Raw genomic sequence first — 16754 nt, forward strand, 5'->3', positions numbered from 1 at the left:
CTGAGTCCTTAAGGGGTTAATATTACTGTTTGATTGTTATTTTTGACTAATAGAATAAATGAGATTTCCTGACTTCTTATGAGCCGACCACTAGTTTATATATATTGAGATATAATAGCTATTGGATGGTAGCGGGCCGTTCTCTACTTCGGTAAGCTTCCCATTATCTTTGAGTATTAAGTATAGAATATGTTCTATCGTTTGTGAAAATGAACGTATAGATGCAGAAAGCACATAAGAGGCATCCACGTGCTTTCCGCATACGTATGTCCGTTCCGCAAAAGTTAGAACATGTCCTATTCTTGGCTTCATATCTGGACCATGGACCCGTTGAAGTCAAAGGGTCTGCAAAAAAAAAAAAAACGGATGCCACACCGACGTCATCCATATTTTGAAGATCCGCGTTTTGCGGAATTCAATCTACATATAGACTTAAAGAGGGAACCAAAATAACAGCGATGTTATCTTCACGCACTTTGTGCCCCCTGTTATCTACCACCGGGCTGCTGAGAGGACCTCTGCAGGGTTCTTCAGGAAGATTAGAGACAGGGAGTCCAGAAAACCTCCTTGTCTCACATATCTCCAGTTCTGAGATCCTCCAGATACATTACATAAACACGTGAATGATATTAGAACGCCGCCGGCTTTAGGTCTAGTGTCCCTTTAAGGCTCTTGTATGTTATGCAGGGTAATGATATACAGCTCCCGCAGCTCAGTCTGCGACTAGACCAGAAAACGAAAGTCTTATGGAGAGGCCAACATTTCCCACCCTGACTGAGGGATTCAATAGGAGGAGGAATATGGAGCATGCTCAGCAGGAGAGGGTGCTGTAGCCAGGCACAGCAGAGACGAGAAGGTGAGGACAATTGTGTCTGTGTGTCTTACTGGATCCAGGGACGGCTCCTGCCATATTCTGATCTGAACTGGGAATGCAGGAAGTGGGGACAGCCGTCATGTGTATCCTCACGTCACACTTTCCATGTTGCCTTGCTGGCATAGGGAGTGATGGAAGTGAGGTTACATTTTACAAACAGATCTCCTGGAAATCTCTGGGGCTCAATGGCTGCGCAAGGGACACATCCCAAAGTAATTAAAGGGCATCTGTCAGCAGTTTTGTACCTATGACACTGGCTGACCTGTTACATGTGCGTTTGGCAGCTGAAGACATCTGTGTTGGTCCCATGTACATATGTGTCCGCATTGCTGAGAAAAATGATGTTTTAATATATGCAATTGAGCTTCTAGGAGCAACGGGGGCGTTGGCGTTACACCTGGCGGATCAGCAATTTCTGCAACTGCCGGGCCCTCTGCACTTTGATTGCCAAGTGTGGTGACGGTTTCACACCTGGTCCTGTCAAAGTGCAGAGGGTGTGGCAGTTGCAGAGAGAGCAGAGCCTCTAGGTGTAATGGTAACGCCCCCGTTGCTCCTAGAGGCTCATTTGCATATATTAAAACCTCATTTTTCTCAGCAGTTCGGGCACATATGAACATGGGACCAACACAGATGTCTTCAGCTGCCAAGTGCACATGTAACAGGTCAGCCAGTGTCATAGGGACAAATCTGCTGATAGATGCTCTTTAAAGGGATTGTTCCCCAGTTTTCTTGTCAATATAGCTCTTAAATGGAACCTGTCAACATGAAAAAGCAGTGCAGTCGGCAGGCAGCAGGTTATAGAGCAGGAGGAGCTGAGCAGACTGATATATAGCTTTATGGGAAAAGATTCAGCAAAAATGGTAATTTCTTGATTAAACTCTCTGCTCATTGCGGGCTCAGTTGTCCAGAGGATGGTCCTCTCAGTGATTGACAGGCTTCCCTGTATATATACTCACATAGGGAAGGCTGCTAAACTGAGTGAGACTGCCCACTGGACTCCTAACCCCACAATAAGCAGGGATTGCAGCCAATAAGTTACTAGTGATAGTGAATAATTTCCCATAGAACTACTGTATGTATGAGTCTGCTCATCTCCTCCTGATCTATAACCCGCTGCCAGCAGACTGCACTGCTTTTTCATGGTCACAGGTCACCCTTTAAAGGGTTTCTATCACTTCGTATGCCATAATTAGCTCTCAGACACTAGCGATCCGCTAGTGTCTGCTCTGGCCAACCATCCTAATATAAGAGCTTTTTGGGCAGCCGTTTTGCTAAAAAAATAACTTTTATAAATATGCTAATGATCCTCTAGGTGCTATGTGGGCGTCATTAGCACCTAGAGGCTCCGTCTACCTTCATACACAGCCACCGCCAAGCGCGTCCCTCCAGCCCGCCCATCTCCTGATGAATGCGATCCTCCGTGTGACGCAACGGACGAATTCTCGCGCATGCGCCGTGCGCGGCTGTATTCGGCGCATGCGCAGAGAATGTCTGACCACTTCCCTGCTCAGACATCTCCACTGCGCCTGTTCCTTGGAGCACTATGACGTCATCGGCGCAGGCGCAGTGGAGATATCTGAGCAGGGAAGCGGTCAGACATTCTCTGCGCATGCGCCGAATACAGCCGCGCACGGCGCATGCGCGAGAATTCGTCCGTTGCGTCACACGGAGGATCGCATTCATCAGGAGATGGGCGGGCTGGAGGGACGCGCTTGGCGGTGGCTGTGTATGAAGGTAGACGGAGCCTCTAGGTGCTAATGACGCCCACATAGCACCTAGAGGCTCATTAGCATATTTATAAAAGTTATTTTTTTAGCAAAACGGCTGCCCAAAAAGCTCTTATATTAGGATGGTTGGCCAGAGCAGACACTAGCGGATCGCTAGTGTCTGAGAGCTAATTATGGCATACGAAGTGATAGAAACCCTTTAAGGTATATGAGCACCAGGACCCTCTTCTAGAAGCCAGAATTCTGTAAAAGCTGATCACTTTGGTGACTCCACTCAGTGACGACCTTAGGGCTCTGAGACCTGTGCAACCCTGGACTCCTGAAGTTGGATGACCATACGTTCTCTTTTTCCTGGACATGTCCTCTTTCTGGGACCTAAAAAAAATTCCAGGATTTAAAAATCACCCAAAAACTTTCAGGATTCTTAATGGGTAGGTGAGGGGGAGGGGCATCGCCGGGGGGCACTATAATCTGCTACAGTGCAAGAACTGAAGGACCTGTGATGATTTCACTGTTATGTGATCAGTGAAGGCAGGGGCAGAGCTCAGCAGTTGAGAGGAGAAGTGGTAAGGACCTGTGATGATGTCACTGTCATGTGATCAGTGGAGAGGAGAAGTGGTAAGGACCTGTGATGCTAACTGTCATGTGATCAATGCAAGCAGGGGCAGAATTCAGCAGTGGAGAAGTGGTGAACCTGAGAAACCTTGGAAGTTATAATCCTCTCCTCTTATACCCCTTCTCTGAAATTTCCTCTAATATCCCATAATAATGGCCTGGACATGCTGGGAGTTGTAGTTCTCTCCTTTTATACCTCATCCCTGTAATGTCCTCTGATATACTATAATAACAGCCTGGACATGCTGGGAGTTGTAGTCCTCTCCCCTTATACTCCTTCTCTGAATTGTCCTCTGATATCCCATAATAATGGCCTGGACATGCTGGGAGTTGTAGTCCTCCTTTTGTACTTTCTCCCTGTAATGTTCCCTGATATCATATTATAGCAACCTGGACATGCTGGGAGTTGTATTCCTCTCCTCTTGTACCCTCTCCCTGTAATGTCCTCTGATATCACATTATAGCAACCTGGACATGCTGGGAGTTGTAATCCTCTCTTCTTATACCCCCTCCCTGAAATATCTTTTAACATCTCATAATAACAGCCTGGACATGCTGGGAGTTGTAGTCCTCATACCTCCTCCTTGTAATGCCCATTGACTCTGGTATATAGATTAGGGTTTATATTCTGTGTGTTATATCGTCACCCACTGTCCCGTGTATGGTGTCCTCCTTTTGTGGTCACCCTACTTGAAGCCAAAAAGGTCCCCTTTCCTGGGCACCCGGTTGATTCACAGGCGGCAGATTTAATTGAGCAGTATGTTCAGGGCCAGGACTCCAGCTGTGCAGAGAAGATATCAGGTAAAGGACCTGAGTGATGTCATCATCATATGACCAGAGCAGGAAGAGAGAACTTAGCAGTGCAGAGAAGTGGTGAAGGACCTGAGAGGGGGCGGGGCTTCTGTGCTGTGTGTGGAGGGCAGGTTAGTGGTTTCTCTGTAATTATAAGTTGACAAATACTAGGAGTTGTAGTTCTTTCCTTATACTCACTCTTTGTAATGCCCTCTGATAGCCCATAATAACATAACATCCATCAATGTCAGATAGGTGCAGTTCCCACCTCTGGGACTCGCACGTATCTACAGAACGGGGACGTGCTCTCATGTGCGGCGTGCTCTCCATTCATTTCTATGGGTGTTCCGAAAATAGCAGATGTTGACATCGGGGTTCCCGAGCGAGGGCGGAGAACGAAGGACCTGGAACCCAGCGGCCGAAATCATCTCATTGTATATGTCTGCTTGATTTTCTCATTCTGGTCACATTAAATTCCAGTTCTGGGCCGGATTACCAGACTTTCTGGATTATCAGTTGCTGGATTAAAGGCATTTCTGGAAATATAAATTGTTTATACTGATATACTACTTTTTTTATAATGATGACCTATCGGGATGGGTCTTCAGTATGTGATCGCAAGTTTTGACGTTATCCTCTACCCACAGGACAGGAGATAACTAACTGATCAGCAGGGGTCTGACCGCTGAGACCCCCACCAATCCTGAGAACGGGGGTCATGTTCCCTCGTTCTGATGGAGCTGCAGGCCGAGTATTTGCCCTGCTGCATCCATTCATTATTTATAGGACTGTTGGAGTTACGCTCCGCTGTACTCGACTATCTCCGGCAGTCCCATAGAGAATGAATGGAGCAAGGCCTGCCGTTCCATCAGATAGGGGAAAGAGACCCACGTTCTAAGGATTGGTGGGGTTCCAAGCAGTCAGACCCCCACAATCAGTTAGTTATCCCCTATCCTTATTATCGGGCTGAGCTTTAGTACCAGGAAGAGACCCAATAGTAAAAAAAAGCCGCTGTACCTGGATAAACAATGAACAGATAAACAGATCTACATTCTGCTGATTGGTGAGGATCACAAGGGTCGGATCCCCCGCTAATCGTACACTGATAGCATATCCCGTGTATACAGTATGGAGCTGTATAAAGCGCTGGGTGTCAAAGCAGCAAAGGAATAGGTGAATTGCGTGCTGTGGGTCGCGTCTCCCTTTTTTACTCTGGATATCACATTGGTACATTATGTGTCTAGTAATGTTATGAAAATACGATAGTTCCACTTTGTTTATTGTCCTCGGATTCTGCAAGTCGTCCTCTGTGCTTTATTTCCTACTAACGATACACCCATGGGAGCTGGTGATGTCAGGTGCTGCAATGTGTGGGATCTAGGGTTTCTAGCCATCAGTTATCAATATCCGCTGTAAGAAGGTACCTGGAATCATCGTGGATGGAAGGTATGTGTCACCGAGGTTCCTGGCCTCGGTGAAGTAAGAGCTGTATTTTATGTGTCGGCAGCAGCTATTGCTAATTGACACCTAAAGATTTAGCATGGCTGTTATAGCTGATCCGGGACGGCTCTTACTGGGAGTAGTCAAAGTGCTGGGTGGGTGACTACTCCCCATGTTCCAGGCCGGGTTTTGCCAGGCATAAAAACCAGCCAGCACTGCCAGTTGTGGTGGATTTACCTCCTGTCATGGTCTTACCTTCTTGCTGTTCTCCTTCGTTTGACATGTGCTGGCGGCCATCTTGGTTTCTGGGTTTCTTGTAGCCTTCCACCCTGCGGCTCCTCCTTCCCACTGGGAGGAGCTGGATGCCTAGCTCATATATATAGGAGGTCTGTGGCTCAGTTCCTTGCTTGGTCCTCCTGTGTTCACATGCTTCTAAGACTGCTGCTGCTTCTGGTTCCTGATCCTGGCTTCGTCTGACTACCCTGCTGGTTCCTGATCCTGGCTTCGTCTGACTACCCTTCTGGTTCCTGACCTCTGGCCTCTCTAAGACTCTGCTTCGGTTTCACCATCCGTTTGGACTTTTGCTTTTCAGCTTTATTTTCAATAAAGCCTTCTTATTTTCACTTATCTCTTGTTGTACGTCTGGTTCATGGTTCCGTGACATTAGGACCAAGCCATGAATTCTGACGGTACAGGGCCATCCTCGCTACCCATGCTGGTTGCCAGACTTGATCAGCAGGATCACCTGTTGGGTCGGTTCGCTGTGGCGTTGCAAACCCTGCTTGAACGCACGGCTCATTTCGCTCCCGTTGCCGATGGGTCGGTTGTCGCTCCTACTGCCGCTCCGGTTGTTGCGCCAGAGTCTACCCCGACACCTGTTGTTGCGCCTGCGGTGTTTCGGGGTATGACCGGTTCTGCCCCTCTTCCACAGCGCTTTGGGGGAGAGCCAACTCAGTGCCGAGGTTTCCTTAACCAGGTGGGCATTTATTTCGAGTTGCTGCCACATGCCTTTCCTACTGAGAGATCAAAGGTGGGCTTCTTAATCTCGCTGCTCTCGGACAAGGCCTTGGCCTAGGCCAGCCCTTTATGGGAGAACAACAATCCGGTGGTTGCCGAGTTTTCCGGTTTTGTTGCTTCTCTTCGGAAGGTATTCGATGTGCCGGCTCGTGCTGCCTCTGCTGCGAAGCTCCTTATGTCCATCAGACAGGGTTCACGATCCGTAGCTGAATACGCCATTGAGTTTCGTACCCTGGCAGCAGAGGTGGGCTGGAATAATGAGGCTCTGGTCGCTGCTTTCTTTCATGGTCTCTCGGATGCCTTGAAGGATGAGGTTGCAGCTAAGGACCTACCAGTGGAGCTCGAGTCTCTTATTTCTTTCCTGATTTTGATTGACACCAGACTCAGGGAGAGACCTTCCTTTAAGGAGAGCCTGCGGAGGTTTTCTAACAGATTGGCGCCTACGTTTGCTGTCCCACCCGTGCCTCCCTCTCCTCCCACGCCTCCTGGGGATGACTTGTCTGGGGGTGAACCCATGCAGCTGGGGTTTGCTCGCCTGTCCGAGGGGGATAGGGTACTCCGGAGACGCGAGGGCCGATGCATGTACTGTGGTCTCGGTGGGCATTTTCGGTTGGCATGTCCGAACCGTCCGGGAAACGCTCGTACCTGAGATCCTGTCGGGGGCAGATCTTGGGTGGAGTCTCCTCGTCCCCGGTTTCCCGTGTTGACAAACCACTGATCACTGTTGTCCTCTCCTGGGTCGGGGGCTCGGTGACGACCCAGGCGTTGGTGGACTCTGGTGCTGGTGGTTTGTTCATTGATAGTGTGTTCGCTGCCGCCAATTCCATTCCTCTGCAGGCTCGAGGTTCCCCACTGGCTCTTGAGGCGATAGACGGCAGACCCCTTCTGCCGCCACACGTGACTCATGAGACCCTTCCAGTGGGGATAGCCATTGGTGCCGTTCACAGAGAGTCGGTCTGCCTCCAGGTTATTTCGTCTCCACACTACTCGGTGGTCTTGGGGTACCGCTGGCTCCAGAAGCATAATCCGACTTTCGATTGGAGATCGGCCGAGATCCTCTCGTGGTCACCGCAGTGTGGGGCTAGTTGCATCCATGGGTCTGTCAAGTTGCTGTGTACTTCCTCGGACTCCCTGTTGCCTCCTGAATACGAGGAGTACCGGGATGTATTCGATAAGGTGCGCGCGGTTGCCCTACCTCCGCACCGCCCATACGATTGTGCCATAGAGTTACAACCTGGTGCCGTTCCTCCTCGTGGCAAAGTCTATCCACTGTCGGTAGCGGAGAATGAGGCCATGGAGGAGTACGTGAGGGAGGCGCTTTCACGCGGACACATTCGCAAATCCTCGTCCCCGGCAGGGGCTGGATTTTTCTTTGTGAAAAAGAAGGGCGGTGAGTTGAGGCCTTGCATCGATTACAGGGGTCTCAATCGCATCACGATCAAGAACGCTTACCCGATACCCTTGATTTCCGAGCTGTTCGATCGCCTTAAAGGGGCCACGGTCTTTACCAAACTCGACCTGAGGGCGGCATATAACCTGGTAAGGATCAAGGCGGGCGATGAGTGGAAGACCGCGTTTAACACCAGGACCGGTCATTATGAATCCTTGGTTATGCCCTTTGGGTTGTGCAATGCGCCCGCAGTCTTTCAGGAATTCATCAACAATGTTTTCCGTGACCTGTTGCAGCAGTGTGTGGTGGTCTATTTGGATGACATCTTGGTATATTCTGAATCCATGGAGGCCCACATTCTGGATGTCAGACGAGTGTTGCAACGGTTACGAGAGAACAAGCTGTTCGGTAAGCTTGAGAAATGCGAATTTTACCGATCCCAGGTAACCTTCTTAGGTTACATCATTTCCGCTGAGGGGTTCTCCATGGATCCTGAGAAGGTTTCGGCTGTCTTACAGTGGCCCCAGCCCAGTGGTCTTCGTTCCCTGCAACGCTTTTTGGGCTTCGCCAATTATTATCGGAAGTTCATCAGGGACTTTTCCATGCTGGCCAAGCCTCTCACGGATCTGACCAGGAGGGGCAGTAATTCCCAGGTCTGGCCGCTCGAGGCCATCCGAGCTTTTGAGGCCCTAAAGTCCGCTTTTGTGTCGGCTCCGATTCTGTCGCATCCCAACCCTGGGTTGCCCTTTGTCCTCGAGGTGGACGCGTCTGAGACGGGAGTAGGCGCCCTTCTGTCTCAGCGTAGAACACCAGAGGGTCCTCTGCTTCCTTGTGGGTTTTACTCCCGGAAACTGTCTTCCGCGGAGTGCAACTATCAGATTGGTGACAGGGAGTTATTGGCCATCGTGCAGGCCCTTAAAGAATGGAGGCACTTGCTCGAGGGTTCGGTGGTTCCGGTTCTCATCCTGACGGACCATAAGAATCTGACCTACCTTTCTGAGGCCAAGAGATTGACACCACGTCAGGCCAGATGGGCTCTGTTCTTGTCACGTTTTAATTACGTGGTCTCCTACCTACCCGGTTCCAAGAACATCAGGGCGGATGCCTTATCACGGCAGTACTCCGAGCTGTCCAGGGAGGAGTCGATTCCGACTTCGGTCATACCTCCGAATCAGATCCTGGCCGCCATTCGCACCAGCCTGACCTCTCCCCTGGGTGAGCAGATTTTGGCGGCTCAATCTGGTGCTCCCTCTGGGAGACCCAACGGCAGATGTTTTGTGCCTGAGGAGTTGCGCACTCGGTTGTTGCGAACCTACCATAACTCCAAGACCGCGGGGCATCCTGGAAAGAATCAGCTGTCCTGGGCTGTTTCACGTCTGTTCTGGTGGCCTTCCCTACGTTCCGACATCGCCGCATATGTAGCGGCATGCTCCGTTTGTGCCCAGAGTAAGTCCCCTCGGCACCTTCCGTTGGGTCTTCTGCAACCCATAGCCACCGGGGAGCGCCCATGGTCACACCTGGGGATGGATTTCATTGTGGACCTCCCTGCATCCCGAGGCCATACGGTTATTCTCATGATTGTGGATCGGTTTTCCAAAATGTGCCACTGTGTTCCTCTCAAGAAGTTACCCTCTGCACAAGAGTTGGCCACGATTTTTGCCAGGGAGGTCTTCCGGTTGCACGGTTTGCCCAAGGAGATTGTGTCGGATCGGGGGAGTCAGTTTGTGTCCAGGTTCTGGCGCGCCTTTTGCTCCCAGTTGGGGATTCATCTCTCCTTCTCCTCGGCCTACCACCCTCAGTCCAATGGGGCCGCAGAACGATCCAATCAGGCCTTGGAGCAATTCCTTCGTTGCTATGTCTCCGATCACCAAGACGATTGGGTTGACCTCCTGCCTTGGGCTGAGTTTGCCAGGAACACGGCGGTGAACTCTTCCTCTGGGACGTCTCCCTTCATGGCCAATTATGGGTTCCAACCTGCAGTGTTACCGGAGGTATTCTCTCCCCAGGATATTCCGGCTGTGGAGGATCACCTTTCCGTCCTACGTGCTTCTTGGGTACAGATCCAGAAGTCCCTTGAGGCCTCTGCGCAGCGCCAGAGACTCCAGGCTGATCGCAGACGAGCGCCTGCTCCTTCCTACCAGGTCGGAGACCGTGTATGGTTGTCCACCCGCAACCTCAACCTTCGAGTGCCCACTCCCAAGTTGGCGCCTCGCTTTGTTGGTCCCTTCCGAGTGCTTCGCAGGGTAAACCCAGTAGCCTATGCCCTTGCGCTTCCTCCTGGCATGCGGATCTCTAACGTGTTTCATGTCTCCCTGTTGAAGCCACTGGTGTGTAATCGTTTCACTTCCTCGGTTCCTCTGCCTCGCCCGGTCCGAGTGGGCAATCGTGAGGAGTATGAGGTGAGCAATATCCTGGACTCACGCCTGGTCCGCGGTCGGGTGCAGTTTTTGGTCCATTGGCGTGGTTATGGTCCAGAGGAGCGTTCCTGGGTTCCCTCCGCAGATGTCCATGCTCCTGCCTTGCTCCGAGCCTTCCACGCACGCTTCCCTCAGAAACCGTTTTTTGCTCCGCGGAGGAGGGGCCCTTGAGGGGGAGGTACTGTCATGGTCTTACCTTCTTGCTGTTCTCCTTCGTTTGACATGTGCTGGCGGCCATCTTGGTTTCTGGGTTTCTTGTAGCCTTCCACCCTGCGGCTCCTCCTTCCCACTGGGAGGAGCTGGATGCCTAGCTCATATATATAGGAGGTCTGTGGCTCAGTTCCTTGCTTGGTCCTCCTGTGTTCACATGCTTCTAAGACTGCTGCTGCTTCTGGTTCCTGATCCTGGCTTCGTCTGACTACCCTGCTGGTTCCTGATCCTGGCTTCGTCTGACTACCCTGCTGGTTCCTGACCTCTGGCCTCTCTAAGACTCTGCTTCGGTTTCACCATCCGTTTGGACTTTTGCTTTTCAGCTTTATTTTCAATAAAGCCTTCTTATTTTCACTTATCTCTTGTTGTACGTCTGGTTCATGGTTCCGTGACACCTCCCTCTGACAGTGGAGCTCAGGAGTCTGTGTGCTGTGAACTGAGGGCTGTGCTGGGATTTGAGGTTTGAGCCAGGCTGGAGGCAGGGCCGGACTGGGGATAAAAACCAGCCCTGGAAAAAGTTGCACACCAGCCCCACAGCATTACGTCATTATTTACTTGTTTATAATAGGAGAAAGCATTCATTTTAAAACACGTGTGTAAACACGAATATGAACTTTGCCCCACGATAGCTCTTTTGTAGAACCCCCATAAAAACTTACAGTTACTTGACTTGGCCCTTGGGGATCTCGGACGCCACTTCAACACTTTGGCCGGGGGCTCGGCAGAGCTGATGTTGTGCTTTAACCTAATGAGAAAGATTTCATAATAAGGATTTGGAGAAAGGGCAGAGGGATAGCAGAGCAGGGAGAGGCTGGTGCTGCTACTAGGGGGTCATACCATGGGGGAGTAATAAAGCCCACCATAATGCCCCCACAGTAGTAATAATTCTCCTTATAATATGCAAAACATACCCCTTTGTAATGCCCCCAGTTGAGCTAATGTTCCCATAATGTGCCAATATAAAATACCCCTTCTCAGTGCCCCCGTAGATGACCCCCATAGTGCTCCCCCCCCTTCCCCATAGTACCCACCATAATGTGTCCCAGTATAAAATGCCCCTATACAGAGCCCCCATATAAAATATCTTCTTTTTTAGCCTCAGTAGATGCCCCTATAGTGCCCCCCAATAATCTGCATTAAGATGTGCCCCCATAGATGCCCCCAATCTTGTACCAGTAATAAGAGCCCCCCCCACCATCATGTGCCAGTAGCCAGAGCCCCCCCATATCATGTGTCAGTAGCCAGAGCCCCCCCATATCATGTGTCAGTAGCCAGAGCCCCCCATATCATGTGCCAGTAGCCAGAGTGCCCCCAATCATGTGCCAGAAATAAGAGCCCCCCCACCATCATGTGCCAGTAGCCAGAGCCCCCCATATCATGTGCCAGTAGCCAGAGCCCCCCCATATCATGTACCAGTAGCCAGAGCCCCCCCATATCATGTGCCAGTAGCCCCCCTTATCATGTGCCAGTAACCCCCCTATGTGCCAGTAGCCCCCCTATGTGCCAGTAGCCCCCCTTATCATGTGCCAGTAGCCCCCCTTATCATGTGCCAGTAGCCCCCTTATCATGTGCCAGTAGCCCCCCTTATCATGTGCCAGTAGCCCCCCTTATCATGTGCCAGTAGCCCCCCTTATCATGTGCCAGAGCCCCCCTTATCATGTGCCAGAGCCCCCCCTTATTATGTGCCAGTAGCCAGAGCCACCCCCATATCATGTGCCAGTAGCCAGAGTGCCCCCATATCATGTGCCAGTAGCCCCCCTTATCATGTGCCAGTAGCCCCCCTTATCATCTTCCAGCCCAGTAGTCCCCCCTTATCATGTGCCAGCCCAGTAGTCCCCCCTTATCATGTGCCAGCCCAGTAGTCCCCCCTTATCATGTGCCAGCCCAGTAGCCCCCCTTATCATGTGCCAGCCCAGCCCAGTAGTCCCCCCTTATGTGCCAGCCCAGTAGCCCCCCTTATCATGTGCCAGCCCAGCCCAGTAGTCCCCCCTTATCATGTGCCAGCCCAGTAGCCCCCCTTATCATGTGCCAGCCCAGCCCAGTAGTCCCCCCTTATGTGCCAGCCCAGTAGCCCCCTTTATGTGCCAGCCCAGTAGCCCCCCTTATCATGTGCCAGCCCAGCCCAGTAGTCCCCCCTTATCATGTGCCAGCCCAGTAGCCCCCCTTATCATGTGCCAGCCCAGCCCAGTAGTCCCCCCTTATGTGCCAGCCCAGTAGCCCCCTTTATGTGCCAGCCCAGTAGCCCCCCTTATCATGTGCCAGCCCAGCCCAGTAGTCCCCCCTTATCATGTGCCAGCCCAGTAGCCCCCCTTATCATGTGCCAGCCCAGCCCAGTAGTCCCCCCTTATGTGCCAGCCCAGTAGCCCCCCTTATGTGCCAGCCCAGTAGCCCCCCTTATCATGTGCCAGCCCAGTATTGTTCCTATATAAAAAAAAAAAAAAAGAATATACTTACCTCCAGCAATGCGATGCGATGCAGGCCGCCTCTTCCGTCTGTGTCCCTCGCTATACGGCTCAGGCGACGCAATGACGTCATCGCGCCGCCTGCACCGGCCTCTGATAGGCTGCCAGCACTAAGCCGGCAGCCTATCAGAGGAACAGGAGGGGACACACCTCTCCCTCCTCTGCCGCAGCACAGGCATCTGTATTGCCGACGGCAATACAGATGACTATGGAGATGAGCGCTTCCGCAATGGAGGCGCTCATCTCCTGCTCTGCCCTGCCGCCGGCCGCGGCCGCCCCCACTTGTCACCAGGGCCGCGGCCTTGCGGCACTCAGGCTTGCCGGCCCACCGGGAAATTTCCCGGTATCCCGGCAGGCCAGTCCGGCCCTGGCTGGAGGACTCAGGCCCCTCTAAAGGCGAACAGGTCGCCTATGGACTTGATGAGGCTGAACGGCTAACAGGGTGTGAATTAACACCCAGGAGAAAAAGGTGACTTTTATAGTTTATGGACTTTCCTTGTGTGTGAACAAACACCAAGCCACCTGCGTTTTGTGATACACCAATGTGTGAATAAACACTGCTGTTTGATTCAAGAACTGTGTACTTTGCCTCTATACTGCATCCGTAAGTCCTAACACCAGAGCAAATCCCCACACCACCTAAGATCCATGAATACGAATTACTAATTTGGCTGCTGTCACCGCTTTTTCGGAAATTACCTAGCCGTCCCAAACTGCTGGATGGCAAACCTGCTTTGACATGCAGCCGCCCCTTCGTTACACAAGTCTCATTAAGCCTTAGGATAGCTCCAGATGGGACGGATATTGCTGCAGAAAGCTCGCCGCAGCAAAGTCTGTGCTCTAGCCTCTGATTTTGACATGGACTCCTCTGCAGATTTGCCACAGATTCCACCCTAGGTATTGCAAGGGGTAAAATCTGACGCATAGATTAACATTAAAGGGGTTGTCACACCTCAAACATTGGTGGCATATGGCTGGGATATGCCACCAATTTTAGATAGGCGCAGGCCCCACCTCTGAGACAAGCACCTTTCTCTAGAACAGAGATCCCAAAGTGAACAAGAGTTCACTGCACATGCACGGCCACCCTCTATTCATTTCTATGGGAGTGAAGAAAATAGTCGAGCACTGGCTCTTCCATAGAAGTAAATGGACCGGTGGTTGCGCATGCGCGGCCGCCCTCTATTCATTTCTATGGAAGTAGAGAAAATAGTCAAGCACTGGCTCAGCTATTTCCATCAGTTCCATAGAAGTGAACGGAGCAGTGGTCGCGCTTGCACGGTGTGCGCTCTCCATTAAAGGGGTTCTGCAGTTCTTTTAAACTGATGATCAGTTTGATGATCAGTTGTTTGAGAAGGCAGCAGTGCTGGCAGTAGCGCCGCAGCCTTCTCTCGGTTTTTCTCGGTGCCTAGTGATGTCACGACTAATATCAGTGGCCTGGGTGGGGCTAAGTGCTGTTCACTTAAATGGAGCTTAGGGTACTTTCACACTAGCGTTTTTCTTTTCCGAAAAAAAAACTGTCAAAAATCAGTTTTATCCTAATGCATTCTGAATGGAGAGCGATCCGTTCAGTATGCATCAGTTCAGTCCCTCTTACGTTTTTTGGCCGGAGAAAATACCGCAGCATGCTGCATTTTTCTCTCCTGCCAAAAATCCTGAACACTTGCCGGAATGCCGGATTCGGCATTAATTTCCATTGAAATGTATTAATGCCGGATCTGGTACTAAGTTTTCCAGAAAATCGGATACAGTTTCCGGATCTGCACATGCGCAGACCTTTAAAAATGAGAAAAAATAAACACTGGATCCGTTCCTCTGGATGACAACGGGAAAGACGGATCCGGTATTGCAATGCATTTGTCAGACGGATCCGCATTCGGATCCGTCTCACAAATGCATCCGTTTGGATCCAACAATCCGACGACGGAACTGCCTGCCGTAATCCTCTGCCGCAAGTGTAAAAGTAGCCTTACCGCGCCCAGGTCCAGGCCAGTGACATCACTGGGCCTGTGCCCTGTGCCCAGGCCAGACTAGTTGTGGCGTCACTGGGCCTGCGGTAAACAGCAAGAAGGCTGCCTTCTCAAACAGCTGATCGGCAGAGGTCCCGGGTGTCGGACCCCTGCTGATCAGATGCTGATGATTTATCCAGAGGATAGATCATCAGTTTAAAAGAACTGCAGAATCCCTTTAATTTCTGTGGGCATTCCAATAGAAATGAATAGAGGTAGGCCGTGCATGCACAGTGCGCTTACTTTCCCTTTGGGTGCTCTGTTCTAGAGATAGATACAGGTCCCAGAGGAGGGAGGCGAAATTCCACCGGCAGCCGTGTGGCACCTGCCTTCCATTGTTTTCTGTGGGAGGCAGCGCTGCAGCTTCCAGGCTGCTGGTTTAATGCCATGACCACGCCAAGAAGGGACAAGTACCTTCTTAGCACGGTGTATGGACAGCCACCACCTAAAGACGCAGGAGATGTCTGCTCCTGGAGCTAAGCCACAAGGGGGTCCGCCGCATGCAAAGTGAACAACCGCAGCAGAATCCGTGGAAAATTCTGCCACCGAGTAATGCAACGGACTGGGTCCTACCAGGGGTCCCTTAAAGTGAAAGTGTCCCTCGCCTGTTGTGAAGCCACTTGCTTTGCAGCGGGCGGTTGACAGTGTCTGGGGTATCCCTTGCCCCTTAGGAGGTTTCTACAAAATATGTCCCTCTTATAGAGCAAGTAAACGTGACGCCAGTTGCGGTTAAGCAACGAGGACATGGAGTCCCCTTTGTAGATGGTAATGTTGGTACCCAGGGTAGGATTGCCACAGTGGTGTAGAGTAGCCTACAATGTCTCTGTAGATGTTGTATATACGGGTCACGGTATTCCTACCTGGATATCCTTGGATCCCAGACGTGGTGTTGTCTGAAGCAGTGCAAAAAGGGTAGTTAAACTTGGATGATGAATAAGTAGAATAAATGGAGTCCAGACTTTGTAGTAACGTTGAACAGTTGCTTTTACTTGGCATAAATGGTGATCCAAACAGTTTCCGAACGGTATCTTGGTCATCAGAAGGTATTGGCATAATCTGGCAGGCAAATACTTCTCTGCAACAATCTCAGCTCTGCTATACTAGCTGGAGTAAATAGAAACTTTCCTCTTCTGCTGGAACTTAGTTTAGTTGTAGTCTGTCTCTTTCTTTAATCCTAGGAACTTCTTGTCCTGGCTTTGGAGTACCTCAAGCTCAGTTATGCTTGGGTGTGCACAACCTCCAGTGATAAGGCTGGCGTAGGACTAACAGAACCTGTCCAGACAGGACCAGGCCTGCTGCCTTCCCCTAGCAGGGGTTAAGTCAGACGAACTCCTCACACAGCCTCTCCCCACTAGGGTGCAGGGTAGACTGACTTACTGACTAACTAAACTCCTCCCTCTCTAGAGAGGGCTGGAATGGAACTAGGAGGTTCCTCTCCAGGGAAACTAACCTTGCCAATGTTGCCGCCATCTGCTGATAGACCAGGCAAGTACATGAACATAACCAGTTTCAGGAACATAAATATGCACATTATGAGAAGATGACATGAAGCACATTAGGTAATATAAATTAGCACATAGGAGAAAGTAGCAAGGCGCCAAAAGGAGTAGTAATGGCACTGCGGGACATTACATACAAAGCAGACTTTTTAAGAAAATCATCCCTATGAACGGACAATAAAAGCATCAGGACAGGAGCAGGGTTTAAAGGGGTATTCCTATCTTAGGCAGTTATGGTATAACCACAACATATAAATGTCTGATAGGTGTTGGTTTTATCTATGGGATCCTCATCTTTCAGG

At 50.9% G+C, this 16754-nt stretch overlaps 1 protein-coding gene across 1 annotated transcript in view; it reads left to right on the top strand.

The window, feature by feature from the left end:
* The first annotated feature begins 755 nt into the window (after window positions 1–755).
* Window positions 756–16754, top strand: part of CEP170B (centrosomal protein 170B) — a 95445-nt gene continuing 79446 nt past the window's right edge. Inside the window, exon 1 of the mRNA XM_040412788.1 lies at window positions 756–856. The gene's annotated coding sequence lies outside the window, so the exon portion shown is untranslated. The remainder of the gene's footprint in view (window positions 857–16754) is intronic.

This window comes from Bufo bufo, chromosome 11 (assembly GCF_905171765.1).
Source record: "Bufo bufo chromosome 11, aBufBuf1.1, whole genome shotgun sequence".
Classification (NCBI taxonomy): Eukaryota; Metazoa; Chordata; class Amphibia; order Anura; family Bufonidae; genus Bufo; species Bufo bufo.